This window comes from Perognathus longimembris, chromosome 16, assembly GCF_023159225.1.
Source record: "Perognathus longimembris pacificus isolate PPM17 chromosome 16, ASM2315922v1, whole genome shotgun sequence".
NCBI lineage: Eukaryota > Metazoa > Chordata > Mammalia > Rodentia > Heteromyidae > Perognathus > Perognathus longimembris.
In genome coordinates, this window is record NC_063176.1 from 14,490,539 (window position 1) to 14,509,941 (window position 19,403).

At 35.4% G+C, this 19,403-nt stretch overlaps 1 non-coding gene across 1 annotated transcript; it reads left to right on the top strand.

The window, feature by feature from the left end:
* The first annotated feature begins 4,788 nt into the window (after window positions 1-4,788).
* Window positions 4,789-4,892, top strand: LOC125365074. Its single transcript, XR_007213631.1, has one exon. It is a non-coding gene; the product is annotated as a U6 spliceosomal RNA (small nuclear RNA).
* Window positions 4,893-19,403: the final 14,511 nt, after the last annotated feature.

The window sequence follows — 19,403 nt, forward strand, 5'->3', positions numbered from 1 at the left end:
ACTGTGGGATAATATTTTATGATAACTAGATGCATTTATATGTATTTTAGTCTTTCCTATATAATAAGGCATCAGTCTAACTCAGGAGGAATGCAAAGGGAGAAAATAAACTAATATTCACCATCAACAAAATGGATTACTGCAGAGAATAAAAACATATTTTAGCAAGAAATAGGTACTCTAAGCCCCTGTGGTATGTCAAGAAGATGCCCAGTTGAAATATCTAAAAATCTGATTATTTTATAGAGGATGGAGAAATGGTGTGACATAGGCCTCTGTATTTTACCACTATTTCACTATTTTAATGGTCTGATTCTACACATTGTGATCCTAAATTAGTTCTAAGATAAAACTACTAAATATATGTGAGAATTGATGGTTCCAGTTTATACTGTTGACCCTAGAATGGTTTTTGAAGAGATATAAATCATTCAAAATAGATTGAAAAAATGTTTAGCACAAAGTTACAAATATATGTGTGTTGAGATCACAAGCTTTTGAGCAAGCTAAAAAGTTCTAAACATTATTTTCCTTTTTAATATAAGGCTATATTTTCTGTACAGTTGATTCACAAAGTATGTTTTCAGAGTATATGAAACATAAGAAAACAATCAATATTTGTAGACATATACATACATAGGCATATGTATATAAAGTTATATATGTATGTAAATGTGTATGTATATATATATTTCTTAAAATGCTAGTAAAATGGATTCAATCACATAAAAGAGGTTACTACTAATTCATTATTTTAATTCCAAAATTCAAAAGTGTAGAATATACATGGCATTGTATAAAAGGCAGCATGTTTGGTCACATAGTAAAGTTGTATTTGAAAATAGATCCAACTTAACATAAAAGACTGTTTCACAGTAACTGGCCCATTTTAAGCACTAATCCATGAGACCTTTTCAAATACATATTCTGAAACTCCCTGTAATTATGTCTTTGTAATGTATCATTTTTCTGTTTTATTAGGAACATAGCAGTGTAAAGTCATATACTTTTTTTTCCTCAGAGTCTGTTTTTGAAGCATGTTACTGTAAATGAATGCATAAAGGAAGAAAAAAACCCAACAATTTCCTGAAACAGAATATTCAAGTATGTCTTTGTGTGACAGAAATGAAAAACATACTTTTTAAAATAGAATATTTTCATAGTTTTCCCTGTGACTCTAAAATATCTTGTGAATGTTTGAGCTAACCAAATGTACATTATAAGCACTAATTTTTAGAAGAGTAATGTAATTTATTTTTAAATGTATGGAACATGTGTTGACAATATAATGTAAATTTCATGACAATCTAAAAATATCTACTCTTGGGGAATGGTTAATAATAAAACTCCCAAATTAGCAGTCACAGTTTCAAAATATAATTTGTTGATTTGCCCAATTTACTTGATAGCTAATGGGAGGGCATAAAATTTTCAGTTCCTGGGCCTTCATGCTGTTTTCCTTACAGGCTTCACATCTGACCTTTTCCTGTTCTCTGATTGGTTAACTTTTTTCTCTTATTAACCCTACTCTGTCACTATTTGTTGAACCAGAGGGATACTTCCAAGCCATCTTCAACCTTTCCTTCAAGTGAATGAGTTTAACCTAACCAAGAAGAAGGCAACAGGAGCTGTTGGTGCCAAACTTAAAGGCATTTGGGTATGATTGTTGTTTCCTAGACACTGAAACATTTCTGGGTTCAGCCTAAGCTAGAGCTAGGGACCCTGTCTAGTTTTCACTTGGACCAATGAACTGCTGGAAAAATATTTGAAATGGTAAATGGGACTACAATCTTAGGAGACCTCTGTTTTATACAATTAGCTAGCTGTCTATGTTCTTGCTTTGTTTTCTTATAGTAGCAGCATCTACATCACTAGTATTTGTATATTAATAGGCACAGCTTACAATCTTATAGGATAACTTGGAAATGGACTCTTTCAAATTACCTTATATACTGACACATGCCATTCTCACAAAAGATCCACAACAGGCACTACTCCTCATTAACTTGACAATTCATCCAGAGAGATGAGAACTTGATCAAGGTCATACAAGTCTATCTGCATCAGAATTAGCATTTCAATCCTAGTGGCTTGATTATACTGTCTATGAATTTTTATTTCTCCTGAGAAAGGGGATTGTGGTATAGCACAGCTTGGCCTCAGTCTATTGATCTTCTAGCCTCCCATGTGCTGCATTTACAGGTGTGCACCGCCCACCTGAGCTATCACCTGTGCCCTTAATCTCCACGCTGCATTCCAACAGTGTAAGGGAATGGCCCTGGCAGTTTATGGTATTAGACTTAGTTCATGGTATTAGACTTGAGAATAGCATCCTGTGATAGAAGTTAATTTTAGTACTATAATAATATGATTTATGATATTTTGAAATAAATATGCCTATGGAGGGTAAAGAATTTCATCCACCTTTTAAAATATTGCTATTAGGACAAGGTATTATGCTTAATATTGTACTTAATTTTGCGAGTGGAGATTATTTTAAGTCAAGAGCTCACAAAGAAATTAAAATGGCAAACTATTGAAAGAACATGATAAAATAAATAACATAAACTATTTAGCTTAGAATGAACTGTCATTCAAAATTATGACCTGCCTAGTAATAATACTGTACAACAGAGTAGATATCTGCCAGTTACAACTCAACAGAAAACTCCTCTTGCTCACAACCTGGTACTCATTAACAATAGCAAGTAGAATGTTTTATGGAATGCCTACAAACTTCCATGCTTTTTCTAAGCTCTTTAAAACACTTTGCTGTTTGTAATTTCACAGAAGGAAAGTGAGACTCAGGGGACATTAACTTGCTCAAGATTCTAGAATTACATGCAACAACTACTTAGTAAATGAAAAGCATTTTGAAACTGGGGCCAGTGGCTCATACTTACTAGCTTTGCAGTAGGTTGAGACTAAGGATTGCAGTTCATAGCCAAGCCAGGGAGAAATGTCAGTGAGACTCTTATCTCCAGTTAACCAGCAAAAAGCCAGAAGATGTGATTCAAATGATAGAACAAGAGCCTTGAGCAGAAAATACTGAGGGGTAACAACTAGGCCCTGAATTCAAGCCTCAGTACTGGCACAAAAATAGACAGAGAGAGAGAGAGAGAGAGAGCGAGAGAGAGAGAGAGAGAGAGAGAGAGAGAGAGAGAGAGATTCAATGCATATATTTAAAAAGAAAAACATTGTAGACTGAACAAATTGAAGTATCTCTAAAATAATGATTTCTAGACTTCATGTAATACTTACTAAAATCCTATTTGTGACAAACACATTTTGACTCAACTTTTTTTCTTTAGAAAATTGATAGTTTACATGAGGAAATTATCCTAAATTTAAATGGTCTCATTTATTTTTGTCATCTCGTTGTGATATTCCCCATCAATTTTGTCTGGATAAGATGTGCAATTTAAAGTGAACAATGGAAAGAAAAGGGGTTATGGTGGACTTCCTTGCTCATTGGCTTGGGTGAGCATATCTACTTTGTGTCCAGGGTGAAAGGCAGCTCAAGACAGAAGGAAGTCTCCTGGCAGCTGCAGTGCAGCCAGGTCCAGCAAGGGAGGCAGAAGCACCCTCATCAGTCCTATCCTCAACGCTGTCCGCAGCCTGCTTGAGAGTTTTTCCTGGAGACTAACCTTCAGTCCACCTCTCTGTCCCTTCCCAACATTCTGTGAGTTGCCTAATAAGTTCCAAGAAATGTCCAATATACACCTTTAAAAAATACACACAGTACCCTCTCTGAACTAAAGAAGCTGGGCTAGTTTTATTGTATGCTGGAGGTATGTTTTAGACACATACACAGATTTAATTTTCCACTGTTTTTAGAAGAGCAAATTATTATTAAACCATTGACAAGAAGTAGCACCACCATCCCCAACCCCCCCCCACCCCCCACCCCCCCCCTTCACATTGGTGGCTTTTACTTTCCTTTTCTGGAAACAATTTGATACATATTCTCAATTTTGTACATTCAGGTAGTTAAGCCTAATTCAAGGATAAAACAAAGACTGTAGAAACTTGCTTTTGTTTCCAAATACATACTAATCTCTGTTTATGAAGCTATGGTTTGATTTTTCCCCTTCTAAAAGTCAAGATGAAATGTAATTGCTATTGTAATGGTAGACATGGTGATTCATTTAAGAAATGATTGGATTGGGAAAGCTGTGTATGGATGAATGCATTATCATGGGAGGAAGCTAGTTACCATAGGAGTGGGTTTCTGATAAGACAGGAGAAACATGACTGACTTCTTTCTGTCTTACATAGATTACTGACTTACCATCATGTCATAATACAGCTAAAGTCTTTCCCACTGGACTCTTGAATTTCCTATCTTCCAGAAACATAAGCCACATGCATTGTGAGCAAATAATCCAGACTGTGGTATTTTGTGATAACATCACAAGACATTTTCTTTCATAAAAAAATATGAAACCTTTCTTCCAACTCCATAGAGAATGATTCCCATTACTGACAGGGACATTCCAAGACCAGGGTTCCTATGATAATGCTTCATTACAGAAGACATAAAGATCCCACAAAAAATACTAAACTTAATTCCAGTGCTAGGACCTATGAGAAAATTTTTATGTATGGCCTATCCTTGAAGTAAAAATGTAAAGCTTAGACTCATCTAAAGTAATAATAATAGTGATTTCTAATAATAAATTTATTCTGGAAACTTAATTCGCTTAGAATACTTTTAGAATGGCAATGGGTCAATTCCAAATGTGATTTCTAAGTTTTATGAAGAATTAAACTTAAATTAAAATTACTGTGCTTGCATTGGCAGTACATATACTAAAATCAGAATGATACAGACAGTAGCAGGGCCCCTGCTCAAGGATGATATGCAAATTCATGAAGTGTTCATATATATATATATATTTTTTTTTAATTTTGATACCCTGGATATTATACATATGTTTGTCTGAATTAGGGAAGGGAAGGGGACCATCAAAATGGAGAGACAAAAGGTAAAAGGAGAACCAAACCAACAGTGAAACTTACAAGGCAATGTGTTGTAAAAATAACCGTACAATTCAAGGGGGAGAGGAATTGGAGATGAGGGAAGATGGCAGAAAAATGAAGGGGTATGTATGTAACTGTAACCCCTTTGTACACCACCTTGAGAATAAATTTTTTATATTAAAAATTACTTTCTCCTGGGAAAGGAGAAATAGGATGGTACAATGCCTTCATGCAGCTGTCACAAAAATCTCACAAAATAGGTAGTTTATAAGCAATAGAGATTATCTCCTGCTTTTTTGGAGGCTGAGGTCTAAGAACAAGGTACTATCAGATGTCTGATGAGGTTTTAATTCCTTCTTCTAAGATACCTTTTTTCCATGTGTCTGCTTGTGGCAGAGGAAAGAAAGGCCAAGGAGCTCCCTTCAGCCATACATCACTTTATATGAGTGTCAGTCCCCTTCTGCCATACAAGAGAGTGATACCCTAAATCTTTATTCCCTCTCAAAGTACATCATTCTTAATATCTTTGCATGAAAGGTACAGTTTCATCACTATGCATTTTAGAATGGATGGCATCCATTGAACGACAGCACACAGAATAAATGAAGAGATAGCTATCAAAATGTTTGACTTTTGGAAAAAAATAAGCTTCTTTAATTACAAAATGTTTACCTAATAAAACTTGACATTGATCAGATTTTTATGTTTCATTTGGCAGAACTGGAGAAAAATGAGAAGTAATTTGTTCTTTATAGTTGGAATGTCAGAAATGAAATTACTTTATCTAAGAGAAAATATTTTGAAAAAATTGTATAGAAACTATTTAGAGACAAATAATAAGCTAATGAGCTGATGTGGTATTTTTCTTAAAGATGATAAATGAAATGGAATATTTGAATTTCATTTCTCACCTTAATGGAAGAGCAGAAATAAATGTGTTAAGAATTTGTCATCAGGTAGATTGAAAATAATTGTTTTGGGAAAAAACTGTTTTAAAAGCACTTTCTGAAATATTTGATTTAAATTAGTTTGGAAACAGCACAGAGGAAGTCATAAAACTCACTTATGACAATGACCAGTGTGCTAAATTAATTGTGGAAAATAGCTTTGTAACGCACTCTGATTGTTTGGATGGATATATTTGGACCATTTCATGTAAATAACCAATAGGTCCTTGCTCCCTTTAGACCAAATTTGTCTAGAATTATATAACAAAAAACAAACAAACAAACTGTGAGGTTTAAAACAGAATTCTTTTCTATCTCAGGTCTGTTGACTAGAAGTCCAAAATTCAAGTCCCCCAAAGCCATTCTGCCTCAGGACCTTGGGCATCATCTTTGCCAATTCTGGTGAGACCATGTGGCCTCAGATTCTCTTGCCTTGTCTCAGAACCACTCCCATCACTGCCACTGTCATCCATTATTTTCTCATGGTGCACCTTTGTTCTCTTTCCCCTTTTTTCTTTCCCCCTTTTTTACAAGAACACCAATAACAGTGAGTCACAAGAACAACTTGTGCGATGATTAATGCTGCTTTGCTAGATGGAGGGCTGCCTGGGAAATTGGAAAATCACAATTCCTGGTGTCTGTGAGGGTGTTTCCAGAAACAACTGACAGGTAGAACAATGAATTCAGTGGGAAATGTTACCCTGAATCTGAATGTAGGTGGCACCATCCAAGAGACTGAGTCTAGAATGAACCAAAAGAAGACTAAAAATAGAACAAAGGAAGAAGCTGAAATGCAAATGATTGCTCTTCCTTGAGAAGGTAGCGGCTTTTATTGTACTGTACTCCACTGACACCTGACTAGCTTCTTCTGTCATCAGTGCTGCTTTCATCAGTGCTGCTCCAAGAGTTTTCAGGTCCTCAACTTCAGTCTAGGACTGCATCATTTGTCCCCTTATTCTGAGGCTTCTTGGACATAGCTGCTACTTATTTTTGCAAGATAGCCTGCATAAGGCCATTGTGGGACTATTCAGCCTCTGATGGTATGACTCAATCCAATAAGTTCCCTCTTACAATTATTTGTACATTCTATAGATTTTCTAAGAACTGAAAAAAATACACTGTTTTTTGTCAGTACTAGGATTTGAACTCATAGCCTCATGCTTTCTCTACTTGTGCTCTTAAGCTTGAACCATACCTCCAAGCCAGAATGTGGCTGATTAGTTTGGAGATGGAGTCTCATGGAGTTTTCTGCTTGATCTGGCTTCAAAATGCAATACTCCAGAATCAACCTCTTGAGTAGTTACTATAGTAGCCTTGCGCCTCAATTGCCTGGTTTACACATTCTCTTAAGTAGATAAAAATCTAGAAATATCCCATAGGATTCAAGCTAAAGGATGCTTTTGATGGCCCTTGTGAGTTAACTCTGTTCCTGATACTTTGTATCTGTGCCCTTTGATATGAACAAGTCCCTCCTATAATCATTTTACAATTACTTTGGGCTCTAGGAAAGACCAGACTCACTGGTAAATATTTCACTGGTAAATATTTTATGACACAGGCAACTTCTCCAGAACTCCTCCAGAGTCAAAGACCGAGCTAGTGGTCAACCAGGCCATACTAGTGACTGGAGACTTGTTTTTGCTATGCATATATTTTTCACCCTCTGCTCGGAATTCTTTTTTTTTTTTTTTTTTTTTTTGGCCAGTCCTGGGCCTTGGACTCAGGGCCTGAGCACTGTCTCTGGCTTCTTCCGCTCAAGGCTAGCACTCCGCCACTTGAGCCACAGCGCCGCTTCTGGCCGTTTTCTGTATATGTGGTGCTGGGGAATCGAACCTAGGGCCTCGTGTATCTGAGGCAGGCACTCTTGCCACTAGGCTATATCCCCAGCCCCTCTGCTCGGAATTCTTATTTGACCTGAAGCCAATGCCGGTACCTGTGAAGATGGCTGAAGGTGTACTGAAGTGTTTCTTCCCATCGTGGCCATGTAATAAACTTCCTTTATCTTTCATCATTTCTCTTTATTTGATATAAGGGGGGATAGTGGCTGGACCTAACTAGGAACTTGGACCTGGGGTCTAAAATCACAGCTTCAAGTATTATTTAAAAAGATTGGCATATTAACAAAAACCATAGTTAGGGCTTACATGTATTTGGGGATCACAATTCAATCTGTAAGAGGTTCCTTAGAATGACACAATAGCACCTCACCAAATAGCCACTGGCTTCCTGGAGTATTGGAATATTAGCATTTAATGAAATTTCAAGAAAAAACTTATCTTAAGCTCTGAAGTCTCAAGAATTTACAGATGGATAAGCTGGGCTGTGAGAGAGAAATAATGGAACCAATGTGGCATGATGAGATAATGAGAGAGGAAAACTCAATCTCATGCTTACCTTTGTTTCAACTCTACCTTGAAATAAAGATATTAGAAATCCATGACACTTCATAATTTATTTAAGGAGAAGGTAAATACATACTATTAATAGTTCAGAACTAGTCCATGAAAAGCACTGAGTTCTTATTTGATGTGCTCAGTTTTGACTGTGTTTGCTATCTTTTAAAGACGAATGAAATTAAATCTCAAAAGATTTGAGCGCATTGCCTAAGGTTACATAGCTAGTAAATGACTAGATGCCTAGCTAGCCATCTACCTGTCATCAAAGCTCAGGCTATTTTCAGTACATCATGAGGCCACTTACTAAAATAAAAACTTATAAAAGCAGTTGGAACACTTAACACCATAAGCTATCATTATTAAGGCATTAAAGTTAGATGAAAATTTCTTTTCTTAGGGATATTGCTGTTGAACTGATGTTAAATCTCTTCAATATTCTCTGAGTAATTTTTCTCTGCATCAATAAACTTAAGTAGACCAAACAACTTCTGAAATGTTTTTGTTTAAATAATCTTGAAATACATCCCATATTATATTTCATAAGGGTATTGACTTACTCAGAATATTCATATTTCTAGTTATATTAAATTTAAATATGTATTTTTCTATTCATTTATTTAATTGTTTAATTATTTATGTATTATTGTATTTTCAGTGCTGGATATCAAACCCAGGATGCCATGGATTCTAGGCAAGGGCTCTAACTTGAGATATACCCCCATTCCAACTATTTTATTTTAAATAAAATTTTTAACAATTATAAAAATTATTGCTAGTCATATGCCATACTGATGAATTCAATAGTAGTAGAACAAGTTTATCCCATGTATACTTATGCATACAAGTACAAATATTCACAAAGATACTCATATAGAAAATGCAAGCAAAAGGCAAATGAAATCCTTAATTGCAAAATTTCAAAATCTATCTACTGTCTTTTTCCCCTTATTTTCATGAGACAGAAACTATCCAATAAGAAACTCAAAAATATTTTATTTTCATCTTCAAAATCTAATCAAGGTATTATTGCATATATAACTATATGTGTACAGAACTTTATTGGATTCTAATTTCTCTAGAATGATCTTGGTTATTAGCTAATTGAATGAAGAGTTACATATACATCGAAATGAAATGAAATAGACTCCAAAAAGCCATAAAGAGAATGAACAAAACAAAGAGTTGGTTCGAAATTAACAAAATTGAGAGACCCTTAGCAAATCTTACCAAACAAAAAGGAGGAGAGGGAGGGGGAGGGGGAAGGGAGGGGGAGGGGGAGGGGGAGGGGGAGGGGGAGGGAGGGGAGGGGAGGGGAGGGGGAGGGGGAGGAGGAGGAGGAGGAGGAGGGCGCACCCAAAATAAACAAAATCAGAAATGAGAATGGAACCATTAAGACAGAAACAACCAAGATACAGAATATCGTAAGGGAATATTTCTTTAACCTTTATATTAACAAATTTGAGAATCTGGAAGAAATGGACAAATTTCTAGCCAATACTGATATGCCCAAATTAAACCAAGAAGATTTAGACTAACTAAATAGACCCATATCAAGTAATGAAGTAGAAATGGCAATAAGAGACCTCCTAGCCAAGAAAAGACCAGGACAAGATGGATTCACAGCTGAATTCTATACGGCAGAACTCATACCAGTACTCCTCAAACTTTTCAATGTAATTGAAAGAGAAAGTTCCCTCCCTAACTCATCCTATGAAGCCAGCATAACCCTCATCCCAAAACCAGACAGGGACTCATCAAAGAAAGAGAACTATAGACCACTCATTTCTTTGGCAAACATCAATGCAAAACTTCTCAAAAACATTCTTGCCAATCCACTTCAACAACTCATCAAAAATATACACTGTGATCAAACGGGAGGGGTGGGAATATGCCTTAGTGGTAGAGTGCTTACCTTGCATACATGAAGCCCTGGATTCAATTCCACAGCACCACATATATAGAAAAAGCCAGAAGTGGCATGGTGGCTCTAGTGGTAGAGTGCTAGCCTTGAGCAAAACGAAGCCAGGGACAGTGCTCAGGCTCTGAGTTCAAGCCCCAAGACTGGCAAAAAAAAAAAAAAGCATACATGATCAAACAAGATTAATTCCAGGGATGCAAAGCTGGTTTAATACAGGCAAGTCAATTGATGTAAAGCCCCACATCAATAGGAGCAAGGACAAAAATCACATGCTCATTTTCAAAGATGCAGAGAAAGCATTTCACAAAATCCAACACCCATTTATGAGGAAAGCTCTAGAGAAACTAGGATTCCTTGGAATATTCCCAAATATAATAAAGGCTGTGTTTGACATTCCTAGAGCTAGGATTATATTCGGTGGTGATAAGTTAAAGCCATTTCCTTTTAAATCAGGAGTGAGAAAAGGATGTCTGCTTTCTCCACTCCCCTTCAACATAATAATAGAATTCCTAGCCAGAGCAATAAGGCAAGAGGCAAATATAAAGCGGATCCAAATAGGGAAAGATGAAGTTAAAGTTTCTCTCTTTTCAGATGACTTGATCCTTTGTTTAAAGAACCTCATAGACTCTACCCCCCAGTTACTTGAGATGATGCAAAACTTTGGCAAAGTAGCAGGATCTAAAATAAATCCTCAAAAATTAATGGCTTTTCTGAATGCCAACATTGTGAAGATTGAGGCTGAAAGCAGGAAAGCAACTTCTTTTGCAATAGTCTCAAAAAGAAGTTAAAATACCTAGGAGTAATTTTAACCAAATTTGTGAAAGATGTCTCCAATGAAAACTTTAAAAATGTGAAAAAGGAAATTACACCAAAACTAAAGGAAGTGTAAACATCTCCCATGCCCCTGGATTAGGTGGATTAACATCATGAAAGTGTCAGTACTGCCAAAAGCTATCAAAAATTCAATGTAATACTCTTCAATATCCCAACACCATTCTTTAATGAAGTAGAGGAAGCAATTCAAAAATTCATATGGAACAATAAAAGACCTTGAATAGCAAAAACAATCCTTAGAAGGAAGAAGAGTGCTGGAGGAATATCAATACCAAAACTCTATTACAATGCTATAGTAATAAAAGCAGCTTAATGATGGTACAAGAACAGGCCCAAGGACCAATGGAATGGAACTGAAGACCCAGAAATGAATCTGCAGACCTATGACCCCCTAATATTTGATAAAAGAACTAAAAACATAGGATAGAGGAAAGACAGTTTCCTCAATAAATGGTGCTGGGAATATTGGTTAAACTTCTTTAAAAACTAAAACAAAATCCTTACATAACATTATCCTGCACCAGAGTCAACTCCAAATGGATCAAAGACCTCTAGGTAAAAGCAGATACCCTGAAAACTTTGCAGGAAGGAATAGGAGGAGCACTAGGGCTTCTTGGCATGGGTTGAAACTTTTTATTTTTTTATTTTAATTTTTTTAAAACCACTTGTTTCCATGTCTTGGAAATATATATAATCAAACTAAATTACAGAGAGGTTACAGTTTCATACATTAGGTATTGGATACATTTCTTGTACTGTTTGTTACCTCGTCCTGTCCCTCATTCCCCCCTCCCCCATCCCCCTTTCCCTCCCCTCCCCCCCATGAGTTGAAACTTTTTTTTTTCTTTTTTGACCAGTCCTGGGCCTTGGACTCAGGGCCTGAGCACTGTCCCTGGCTTCTTTTTGCTCAAGGCTATCACTCTGCCACTTGAGCCACAGCGCCACTTCTGTCCATTTTCTGCATATGTGATGCTGAGGAATCGAACCCAGGGCCTCATGCATAGGAGGCAAGCACTCTTGCCACTAGGCCATATTCCCAGCCCCAAGTTGAAACTTTTTAAATAAGGCCCTGAAACAAAACAAATGAAAGAAAGGTTGGACAAATGGAAGTTCATGAACATGCATAGCTTTTGCATGGCAAAGGGCATAGCTTGCAAGATAAACAGAAAACCCTCAGATTGGGAGAAGATCTTCACTGGGCAAACAAAAGACAAGGACCTCATACCTAAAATATACTTATAACTCAAAAAATTAAGTTCCCCCAAAACAAATCCTCAAAGAACCAACTGCCCCATTAATAAGTGGGCTAAAGTCTTAAAGAGAGACTTCTCTGAAGAGAGAATAAGAATGGCTAAGAGATACATGAAGAAGTGCTCAACATAACTGGCCATAAAAGAAATGCAAATCAAAAACAACATTGAGATTCCACCTCATCCCAGTAAGAATGTCCACTACCAAGAAAACCAATAACAACAGATGCTGTTGCCAAAAGGACTTTTCCTTTATTTTTCCACTTGCATTTTTATTGTTGTTGTAATAAGGACAATTATTTGAATCCAACGTATCAATTCATTTTCTTACTTGCCAAACAAAATCCACTTGACAGGCTATCAACTCTTCTGGGGTTTAATCCACTGTCATTACCATCAGGAGATCCTCATTAGAGAGTGGGAGAGAGCAAGTGCAACTGAGCCTGCTACACAGGTTTTCCCTTTTTTTTTTTCTCCAATGGCCTCATCTCTCTACTTATTTCCATGGGTTTAATAGGAATCATTCCTTCCAGACTTTACTTTGGTCTGTCCTTTACCTCTTCTACCATCTTCTGTGTACTTAATTTGCTGGGAATGACTCTCCTTGAATCATTTCAGGCATGCTTTTTTCCCCTGTCAGAACCTCTGTGTATTTTCTCAATTGTTAGCCTCAGTTCATCCAGAGCACATTGCTTTGACTGCAAATTTTATTTCTCAAACTTTTATTTTATTTTCTCTGTAGTGCTTGTTCTAAAAATTAAACTTAAAAAATTAGAATATAATAATTTTAGAGCTACAATGACATCTTGCCTTAAAGTTTTCAATGCATCTTTGAGACCATAGACATTCTTCTCATGCTACAAAGCAAATCATCTATTAAAAACAAAACATCAAGCTGAACATCTGGCCAAAGTGAAAGAGCACCAGTGATAAGTGAGAGCACAAGGTCCTGAGTTCAAGTGCTGGTACAAACAAAATAAAATATTTTTCCTTCTTTTAGATGAATTTTCTGTTTTATTGTGTTCCCAGTGGGAAGTGTATGCTGTCCCTAGATTGAAGGCTGAAATGGATTCTGACCAAAATTCCAAATCTGAAGAAGTTTAAATTGAACATAAATTATCCTATCCAGTCTATATAATGGTTTCATGAGGAATTACTTGTGAGGAATCTACATTTAAAGTTAGAGTCTTCTCTTCTTGGTGAAAGGGCGTGATCTAGAATGTTTTGTATGTTAACCAAAACATACCCATGACAATATACCCACTTTTTATTTGAGTGTGGCTTTCTTATAACAATGTACTGAAAATAACTTCACCATTGCTGTTATCCTAGGTGGTACAGATTTCACACCTAAACACTTGGTGCCAGGATGTAATGCTCCATCCCTGGGTTTCATGAACCACACCAACCTCATCCCTAACTCTCTGGCCTTCGGATGTATACAGACTCAATTGAAAAATACCTTATTTCCAACATTTATGTTTGCTTTTCATGTTTTCATTTCACAGTGATACTGTACTATCTCCATAGAACAGATGCAATGCATCTGGTTTGGTATTTACTTGTATTCTTACAGTAAGAGTACAAGTGACATACTTTACTATAACTTTTTTTGGTTCAGGCCCTGAACTTGGGGCCTGGTGCTATCCCTAAGCTTTTCTGCTCAATGCTAGTGTTCTACCACTTAAGCCACAGCTCCACTTTGGGATTTGGACTTTCCTGCCCAGGCTAGCTTTGAACTCTGATTCTCAGAGCTCAGCCTCCTGAGTAGCTAGGATTATAGGAGTGAGACACTGGTGCCTAGCTTATATTATAACTCTTTTCTTTTTTAGTTGTTTGTCTTTTTTTACCCTGTGTCTCTTACTTTTGGTATTCCCTTTCAATTTCCTAGTTCTAATACCAGTATACACGGTTTCCAATATACTCAGATAAGATTACAGAGATAGTGTAGGTACAATCACAGGAAGGTGATACAAGAACATCATCAATAATAGAAGCTTATATTATAACTCTTAGACTAAGAAAATTTATGTTTCTCCTGTATATGCTAATCAGATCATTTAATTTTTAACTTTAATTATGTTCTCAAACCTTTTCTAGCTTCTTTTTTTCTCCTTGGGTATAATATGAGTTCTATGAATCTGTTCATTTTCAGGAAATGTATTTTTTCCATGGTTTCTGGTCTTTCCCAAAATTTCAATTAAAATACGGAAGCATTGAGTTTTGTATGTTAGTCAAGATTTCCAAAGTAATATAAATTTGGATTTTCCCAAGTACTCATGGAATTATCCAGACATAGACATAAGATCATGTTTTTTTAGGAAGTACACTCCTCCTGTCAAGCAAGAAATCTCACTGGATCTATAGAGATTTCATAATGAAAACACTATTTTCTTGTGTAATGTGTGTCCTCCCGGACAGAGCTTGAACTCAGGGCCTTTCACTCTTGCTCAACTCTTTCTCTTGGGCTGGTGATTCATGAAACTTTTCCTGCCCACTTGGAGCTAAGAGTCTGGAGGACTTTTCTCCTAGACTGTCTGTTCCTCAGATCTAAGATCAATAGAATTATAGATGTGAGCCTACAATCCTTTCCCTGGAATCTTGACAGGTGATCTCTATATTGCTTCTGTTACAAAGATCATGAGTCTGAAATTGACTCCCAAATCATGATTTACCCACAAATTTACCTTTCTACAAATAATCTTTTCTAATTGACCACTGTGGGAAAATGCTGGTGAGGGAGGGAGAGAAATCCTCTTGTCTGCTTCACCTTTCTCTGTAATCAGAAACATAACTTTAATCATAATCAGAAACATAACTTTAGTAGGAAGATGAAAACAATATCATTAGAACATAAAGATAGAAAATGCACACTCAGATATGCAAAGTGTGAGGAAGAATTATAGTGCAAGTGTAAAATTTTATTAGTATGATTTCTTTATTTTTTTTAACCTTTGAACATCATGTTCAACTGCTATCAGCTCAGAACTCTTTGATATTATCAAAAGATGGTTTTACAAACTTCATGATAAACAAGAAACAAAAATCTATAATAAATAAACCAAAAATAGAAGGAACCAAATCATACCACTTAGTCATTATTTATACAGAAAGGAAGACTTTAAGAGAATTAGCAAAACAAAGAAATAAACTCACAGTATAACTAAGAAGTACTTTATAAAAATAGCTAGATTGATATAATTCCTACAAATAATAGGTAAATTGATTAAGTTCTACAATTAAGAAATATGGACTACAAAAATCTACACATACACACACACACACACTCAACCAAAATAAAATTCAATATATGTTGTTCATAAGAAATTCATTTCACTTTTAAGAAGACATATAAACTGAAATTGAAAGAACAGAGACAAACATTACCTGCAAATGGAATCTATAAGATTCTACAAGATGCCACACTTTAAATCAAAAGCTGTAACAAAGCCATTATGAAATGAGAAAAGGAACACATTCAGCCAGAATAAATAAATATTTTAATATATTCATTCAAGTGTAAAAATATATAACAACATTACTGATATTGAGAAACAGTGTTCAATAAAATGAAAGTTAGAGGTTTTAGCAGTTCACTTTCGGCATGAACAGATTGTCCAGACAGAAAATCAACAGTTAAATTTCACCCTAGACCAAATGTACCTAACAGACATCTTTGGAACATTTCATCTAAGAACCAGCTGCAGAATAGACGTTCTTCTCATCAGCATGTGGAACAATATTCAAGATATAGACCATATGAATAGCCACAAACCAAATCTCAATGAATTTAAAACAATTGAAATCATATTTAGTAGTCTTTCCAACCACAAGACAATAAAACTATAAATCAGTAACAAGAACATCTTTGGAAAATATACAAATTCTTGAAAATTAAACACCTTGCTCATTTTTGTTTTTCTGCATGGAGCATTAAGAGGTGAACTCAGAGCTTTTTCTTTGTTATTTAAGTTATTTACTATTAGAATCACATCACAGACCCCACCCCTTTTAAATTTTATAACCTACTTTAGAGATAGGATCTGAATAACTTTTCCTAGGCTACATTCAAACTCATGGTTTTCTGCATTCAATATTTCAAGTAACTAGAAATACAGGGGTCTGTCAGTATGTCTGTCTTAAACAAGTTACTCGTGACCAAACAATTCAAAGAAATAACCAAGAAGAAAATTCTGAAGAAAATTCTGAAAAGAGACACAAAATACCAACACCTATGGGACACAGCTAAAGCAGTAATAAAAAAGAAATTCATGGTTATCAAAACCTAGATTATTTTAAGCAGAAATATTAAAAACAAACTTTATCCTGCACCGCAAGGGAGTAGAAGAATAAGAATAAAAGCAGAAGGCATAGTGAGATGGCAGACTAGAAGTTTCTTCTCTGTGATTATGAATGGATGAAGTTAGGTAATAAAGAAGAGACATAATCCAAAGGAAGAGAAAGATCCTTAGGAATAAAAAAAAAAAAGGTGAAAACACAGATGAAAGACACTGAGAAAGAAAAAGGTATGACTTTTAGAGCTCCTGGTTAATGAATCCAGGAATGAACCTGTCTACATAATATATTTCAGTTCAAATGTTAATAGGTATGATATTAGGCTCTGTATGCTCTTCAAGACATATGTATAAGCCGCAGTTTCCTACAGGGCTTCAGTAACTCAGGAAATTAAAGCACGAATTGACAAATGAGATAAGTCAAATCAGAAAGTTTATACAGAACAAAAGAAACAATTGTTTCTAGAGAATGGGATGCAAATATTTGTCTGATAAGTGATGTGACAGCATATATTGAGAATCCAAAAAAAAATAATACACCTTCCCAAGTAATCCAATCAATAAATGAGCAGATGAAATGAGTGCTTTTCAAAGGAATAAAATAAATGGCCAACAAATGTATAAAAAATATTGAACACCTTTAGCTATCAGGGAAGTGTAAACATAACACTAGGATGAGATTCTAATGTACATGCCCACCCTCCCTTTCAACTTCTTGATGATGTCTATCACCAAGAAAACAAAGACGCACTGGTGAGGATACTGGAAAAAGAATTCCTTTTTTTTTTTTTTTTTACTGGTGAGGGGAGTAGACTTAGTGCACCCCCTACAGAAACAATGGAAGTTCCTCAAAACACTAAAAATAGTAGTGATATATGGTGCAGCCATACTACTTCTACAAAGAATTAAAGTTAGCTTATTACAGTTTCTTATATACTCTTATTTACCTAGCACTTTTCACAGTAGTGAAATGAGTGAATCAGCCTAGGTACCAACCAACAAATGAATGGACCAACAAAGTGTGGCATGCACACACAAAAGAATTTTACACAGTTATTAGGGAGAATATTATATCTTCATAGGAAATGAGATATAAGTGAGGATTATCATATTCACTAAAATAAATCAGTACAGTAAAATTAAATATTGCAAGTTTTATGTCATTGGTGGAAGCTGGGGGAATCAATGATGATGCAACAAAAACATAAACAAAAACAAAATACAAGATCATAAAAGCAAAATAGGGATTACTAAGAAGATAGAAAAGGAAACTCAAGGTGGCAAAATAGTGCATAAGAAAGAAATAGAATCAAGTAATCAGATAAATACAATCAAGTAACTTTCAAAATAGTGCATAAGAAAAAAATAGAATCAAATAATCAGGTAAATACAATCAAGTAACTTTCTATGCATGTATGGAAATGAACTTAAAAGATTCTCAATTTAATATATGCCAATACAAATGTTAAAACTTTCTGTAAAATATCAGAAAAAGAAAATTCTCTACAGAAGAGAACAAGTGGAACTCCAAATTAATAGAAGGAAATGATAACAAAAATCAGAAGAAAATGAAGTGGAGACTTCAAAAGCAACACTAGTTGTCACAAAACGAAGCTTCATTTCTGAAACATAAGTAAAATAGAACTTTTAGCTAACTCAGCAAGGAAAGAGGGCTCATGGAAGTAAAATCAGAAAGAAAGAGCGTAATATTGTCATGGATGTCACAGAAATACCAACAATTATTAGAGACTATTATGAATAACATACCAACAAATTTGATAATCTAGGATAAATAAGTGTTTGTTCATGCATGCCTTATAAAGACTGATTTGGAAAGAAATCAACTGGTAGAATTTCTTTCTTTTTTTTTTTTTTTGGCCAGTCCTGGGGCTTGAACTCAGGGCCTGAGCACTATCCCTGGCTTCTTTTTGCTCACGGTTAGCACTCTGCCACTTGAGCCACAGCGCCACTCCTGGATTTTTCTGTTTATGTGGTGCTGAGGAACCAAACCCAGGGCTTTGTGTACTCTAGGCAAGCACTCTATCACTAAGCCACATTCCCAGCCCCTTAGAAAGAAATAGAAAGCAAGGGGCTGGTGTGATAGTGCATGTATAAATATAAATTCTGGCTACTTGGGAGGTACCCACCTCCTGAGTGCAAGTGGATCACCATTCAAGGTGAGTCCAAGCAAAACATAAGATGCCTCACAGCAACAAAATGAAAGATAAAGGGAAAAAAATAACCTTTTTGTCTACATGTATGCTATGCTGATTGAATTAAGATTAGAAGCAACATGTCCTAGAGCCACCTCCCAGTCTTTTATTATAGGCCAATGGGTATTGCTGTACTGAATGGGGAAATGCTGATAGTTTTTTCTCCAAGAATTAGAACTAGTAGGCAATACTGACTTCCACCACTTTTACTCTACCTAGTCCTATAAATGTTAGACAGCATTCATACAAGAGAAAACAATAAACACCATCCGAGTTACAAATAAAAAGTGAAGTTGTCATTGTCTAGAGGTAAAATAATGTAATACATAGAAATTATGGATCTCCTAACAACTGATAAATGAACTTACCAAAGTTTCAAAATGTGAAATCAACACAAAAAATCAGTACCATTGCTATATGCAAATAAAAATCTACCTGAAATAGAGCTTGGGAACACGATTCCATTTACAATAGCTATAGAGGCAATAGAAATACTATTATTAGCTGTTATAAATGGAATGATATTGGAATGAATAGATCTCTCTTGTATGAGAACTATAAAATATT